Source organism: Vitis riparia, chromosome 12 (genome assembly GCF_004353265.1).
Source record: "Vitis riparia cultivar Riparia Gloire de Montpellier isolate 1030 chromosome 12, EGFV_Vit.rip_1.0, whole genome shotgun sequence".
Lineage (NCBI taxonomy): Eukaryota > Viridiplantae > Streptophyta > Magnoliopsida > Vitales > Vitaceae > Vitis > Vitis riparia.
The window spans coordinates 5,509,850-5,515,849 of NC_048442.1; positions in this window are offsets into that span (position 1 = coordinate 5,509,850).

The window sequence follows — 6,000 nt, forward strand, 5'->3', positions numbered from 1 at the left end:
AGGAACGTCCATAACACTAGCTAGAACTAAAATGGATCCTACTATTGAACCAAAGATGTTAAAAATAGCCTTCAAGCATCCAAATTGGGTCCAAGAAAGGGAAAACGAGCTAGAAGCTTTGCACCACAAGCGCACTTGGACACTTGTGTCATGTCCCAATAATGAAAATGTTGTAGGATACAAATGGGTGTTTAAAACAAAATATAAGGAAGATGGTTTAGTTGATCGGTTTAAAGCTCGCTTGGTAGCCCAAGGTTTCACTTAAGTTCAAGGTCTTGACTATGGTGAGACTTACAGTCTTGTCATTAAACAAACAACTATATACCTCATTATATCTATTGTCGTTACATCTAAGTGGACTATAAAACAATTAGATGTGAAGAATGAGTTTCTCGATGAGAATTTTAAGGAAAAAGTCTACATGGAACAACCCTAAGGTTTTTCTAATCCTAAATCTCCATAATTGGTATGTCTTTTGCATAAGTCTTTATATTGATTAAAACAAGCACCTCATGCTTGGTTTGATAGACTCTCATTATTTATTGACCGTAGACTTTTATTGCAGCAAGGCTAACCCTTCTCTATTCATTTATAAAAATGGTGATGTTCGAATTCTATTGTTGGCATATGTTGATGATGTAATTGTTGTAAGTAGTAATGCGAATCTCATTGAATCTCTCATTACCCAACTTGATCAAGAATTTGCTCTAAAGCATCTTGGTACACTTCATTATTTCCTTGGTCTTGAGGTGAAATATTTTCTTGGTGGTTTGTTTCTTGAACAAACAAAATATACTTAGAGACTTGAACGATCTAAGATGTTAGAATGCTCGAAGATAAATACTCTGGTTGCAGTCAAAGTGGCAAGTCTACATGATCATCAAGATGCTGTTAACGCTTTGAATACCGTAGCATTGTGGGGGTTACAATACCTTACATTCACACACCCTAACATCACTGATGCTGTGAACAATGTGTGCTAATACCTTTAAAACCCAATAATGGAGCATCTAAGGGCAGTAAAATGAATACTCGGATTTCTCAAAGGTTCATTAACTTTTGGCCTACGATTTCTTGCTTGAAGTAATTTGACGTTATCTTCCTTTTTCATTCAATCATTCTTTTCATCTGTTTCTTTAGTTTCACTGTACATCAAATTTCTCAAGATTCACTTGGTAATCATCTATCCAATAATATTGCAATTTCTCCTCTAAATCAAAGAATATAGACATTCACCAAAACATAGACAATGCTCATATAATTTCAAACACTATACATCCAACCATATGTTTGGAAATAGTAACACCAAGATCTCCAGTAGGTAAGTTCATTCTAACAACATACAAATATAGATTTGTATATAGAGTTTAACTTGTATGATAATTAATTGCTCAGTCAACTGTAGGATTGTTTTGATTCTACTTGAGGTTATTTACATGCAGTATAAACTTTGCGGTGATATCAGATGTTAAGAAAGGTTAATAAAAATGCAAAGCTGGATCCCTTCCACTAGAAGGATGAGGTCTCTTGGATCATGGGCAGTTGCCTGAAGAATTATTCTCAAGAAAGAGTGATGATGATAATGATAACAACGCAAGTGCATCTTCAATATTTTCCATGTCGCTACTTTCACTAGTTTCAGGCATGGGGAACTTCTTAGTGTTGCTGCTGCCAGACCATGAAGGCATGGCTGATAGGTCTGGTGTTGGTCTTGGTTGGACATTCCTTGTACTTCTCATTAGTGGGAAAAATGGTTCTTTGATTAGGTTTGCCAAAGCTTCATTCTGAATCAACAAGTTGAACAACAAAATAAGTTGTTTCACTAACTAATAGAAGTAGAAAAATGCACATAGTCTCAGAACAAGTTGATAAAGAAAACTAGATATTAATGACAAAAAGAAAAAAAAAAAAGAGGAATTAGAACATAGGTGAACTTAGAGGATTGTCTCAACTATGCCTGAGAATTGTTCTTAAAAGATTTTAAGTTTCCTATGTTGTCAGCTTCCCCAATAGATCTAACATTGATAACCCTAGAAACAAAAAATATGGATTTGTCCAAAATTACTTAGTTATACTGTGGATGATAAAGCAAATATCAACGCAGCATTTGGAACTCTTGGAAATGAGATGCTATGCATGTACCAACTAGCTTTTATTTGGGCATTGTAAGGTAGTGAAAGATCTTGATGAGCAGTAGTTGTTCCACAATGAGATAATTCCATGTTTCATGTGATAATTTCTACTTTGAAAAGGTTCAGAACCATTCACCATAGCAAAGATTGAGCCAATGTGCAAGTGTGCTTCATATACGTACATGTAGAAAAGATTACTCTTAACAAAGTTTGAAAAAGGATACTACCTGTTCTCAGATTTGTCTAAACTTGTCTCTCAGTTTCTCCTCACAAATCTATGGGAAAGTAGTAAAAAATTGAGGAAATCTAAATGTGAGAGTAAGGGTAAAATTGAACAAACCTAAATTTTTTCTTGGGCTGCCGTATTATAGTTGGATCCAATTGTAAAACTAGAAAAGTGGGAAAACAAATTAGGGCTGCCTCATAACGATTCAGGGTTATGATGAATACCATATTGAGTTAAAAGAATTCATGGCCCAATTTGAATCAAACCAAAACCAACCTTTCACAAAACCATGGCAGAGAGCATCAATAAGGTTTCCTTGATCGAGAGAAGTATGGCCAAAGTCACTCTATGCCTCAGCACATTTAGGGTTGATTTCTATTGCATTCACACAATCATGCAAAGCAGTAGTGTATTTGTGGTCCCCATAATAAGCAGCCACTCTGATAGACATACATTGCTTTAGATTTGAGACAAATTGCAAAAGCTAGAACAGATTAAATAGGAGACATTCACATTTGCATGAAATTTATCTAGATGACATGGATTCATGACTAACAACCCAATTTATTCATGAAATCTGTGAAATTAAGAGGAAACCAAATTCAAACACTTCAATGCAAACAAGAATAATGAAGTTCACAGCAATAAGATTGAAAGACGAAATCTTTAAATGGCAGTACTATTATTTGTACCCCATCATTGTTAGGTAAAAATGTCCATATTTCAATCAGTAATAATAAAGGCATTAGAAGACCTGAGTACTAGCAAAGTTGATGGTATTCAAGGATAATGTTTTGTTGATGTTCAGTAAGTTCTCACAACTGTTTTCTTGGTAAAGAGAATTATTAACACCATGTAATCACATAGTTTGAGATTCAAATCAACTAAGAGATTGTGCACAAAATGTAATTTGAGGTGGTGAACATGGTAAAATGCACTGTTTGAAGAATTCTACTTTGTCAAGAGCTAGCTTGTTGTTGGCATACAATCACTACAGATGTTTTTCTCTAAAATTTTGAGACCATTTTCGATGAAATTAAGAGATCTTGAAGCACACCGTGCATATTTTAGGTTTCATCAAATCGGGTACAAATATGCATTTTTATATTTTCCCAAGAATAGTATTTCGTAGTGTTCATGGCCTAATGAGACCATTGCTTCATCTTTAGAATATCAAGTACAATGTTATCCATAAATGCCAAGTTATCATACCTGTTGCAGTAATAGATATTCTTATCTTCTTCAGAAAGTGCAATGGCACAACTGTATAGGTCTTGGCATGTTGCTCCAATTGCATTGCCATTCTTCCTGAATAGAGAAGATGATAGTTTCAGTACTCATAGTGAAGCTAAATGTATTAATCTTGATGAACAAACAATTCTCGACATCTCTCTACATGAAAAATTTGGAACCAAGAGAAAGCCTAGTTCTGATGGGGAAAACATATCTGCAGTAGTACAAAAAATGGTAGGGTTTGAAGGAGAATCATGGCTGGCTGAAGTACACACCACTGGTTAATATAAGAATACCTTGTGATATTATTGTTCCTGCCAGATTGTTGATTGTAAGGACCCCGGCCAGAAGCTTTCTTTAGTTGCTGATATGCAGATGAAAGAATACTATATGTTGTCAAATGAAATCTGCAGATATCATCTTATTTAAATTTATGCTTCAAGCTCAGTGCATACATATTGCTAGGGATGAACCAAAACAAGGAATATGGAGGATCAAATCGTTTCATCCATATCATAGACATAAATAGGAACTTTATTTATTTTCATTCTTACAGCAATTATTTAATCACTTTAAAAACTTTTGGTAGGATATAGATGTTGCAAATATAATACTACAGGATAAAAAAATGTTGAGTTGAAGTGACATTAATCATAGAATAAGCATACTGATTGAAATATTGAAAATCCACAAAATAGTTAAACTCTTAAATAACATCAAACATGATCAAATATAGGAAAATTTTCAATATTTTATTCATTTGGTGAAGACATTGATCAACTCAATGGGACTACATGGATAAACAACACATAAGTTGTGATGTTCAATTAGGGCAAAAAACTATGAGTAACAGAGTATACAAATAATTCAATCTTTTTTAATGGGAGTAGATAGTGGTTGTTCTAAATTTTATTTCTAATAATTAAATTTCAAATTGACAAATATTTTAACGAATGCTCAATAATCCATGTACCATCATGAAATTAAAATGACATCGAAAGCACATCTAAATTTCTAATTGAAACTAAGCATGAGATCAATTAAAACAAAAGATAGCTAGCAAAATTTATAAACTAAATGAGATTTGTACACAAATCACTTAGGGTTTGGATATTTCAATTTCAAAATGGTATAAGTCATAGAGTTATAAAAAAGAATATAATTCAATGCTATCAAATCACTAATCAAAGTCTATTCTATCAGTTTGTAAATGACTAAAAATATTTTTCAAAAAGAATATAATTCAATACTATCAAATCATCAAATCAAAGTCTATTCCATCAATTTGTAAATGGCTCAAAATATTCACTCAAAATTAACAAGTTACCATGTGCTAAATCATTGATTCAATCAAATGAGTTATATGAATGGTCCCAAGATGATCATTGTTGTCGTCATTGCCATTTTCATCCCAATTCTCTTCCACTTTGCTAACAATAGTAATCATGGCCATAAAGTGAAGCGATTCATAGAAGATGATCGAACCATTGGCCCCTCTCCCCATACCTTTCTCTAAGAAAATGAAGATTGGGTTAAGATTAAATAGGGTAGGGTTAGGGTTACCTAGCAGTGGATGACAGCTATAGATATGTAATTTACTTGTGATATTTATTTGCCTAGAAATACTCATACTTAAATTGAGTACTTTACTTTGCTCAAACTTAAAACAAATTAATTAATTACCTCTCTAAATATTTTAGGCTATTGATGATCAAATATGATGGCATGTTTAGCAGCGATTTGTTTCCTCCATGATTTAATTAAGTACATTAGTTTGCTGAAATGTAAAACAAATAATTAATTACCTCTCTAAATATTTTAGGCTATTGATGATCAAATATGATAGTGTGTTTAATAGTGATTTCTTTCCTCCATGGCATGTGCTAAATTCCTTTTTTATTTATTCAAATAAAAAGTAATTTGGAAATTGTAATTTCCATAAAAATTCATTTATGAATAATTTGGAAAGTTGGAAAATGAACAATATAGTTTAAAATGGAGAACCTAATATATTGTTCTTTTTTTCTTGGTTATCATCTTGACTCATCACTGAATTTTTTTTAATATAATGTATATTTATATCAAAAGTTAAACATTTCTAATAGAATAATGTAAATGTAAATGTTATTTAATATTTTTTAAAAATATTAATTTTTTTTATTATATATGATGATATAACTTCTTTGATATTATAAAAATAAAATATGTTTTGTTTGGTGGTATATGATTTGTTTAAGGTGAATTAGTTTAATGGCTTTCTAGTTGCACCTTTTTCCATTGGCCATACTCAGTACAGCTTCTTGTAGGAGATTTGAGGATAATGCCCAGGTCACCAAAGAGATTATTGAATTAGCCGTTGTCTTGTATATGACAACATTGAATATGTATATATGCACACACAATGCTGCC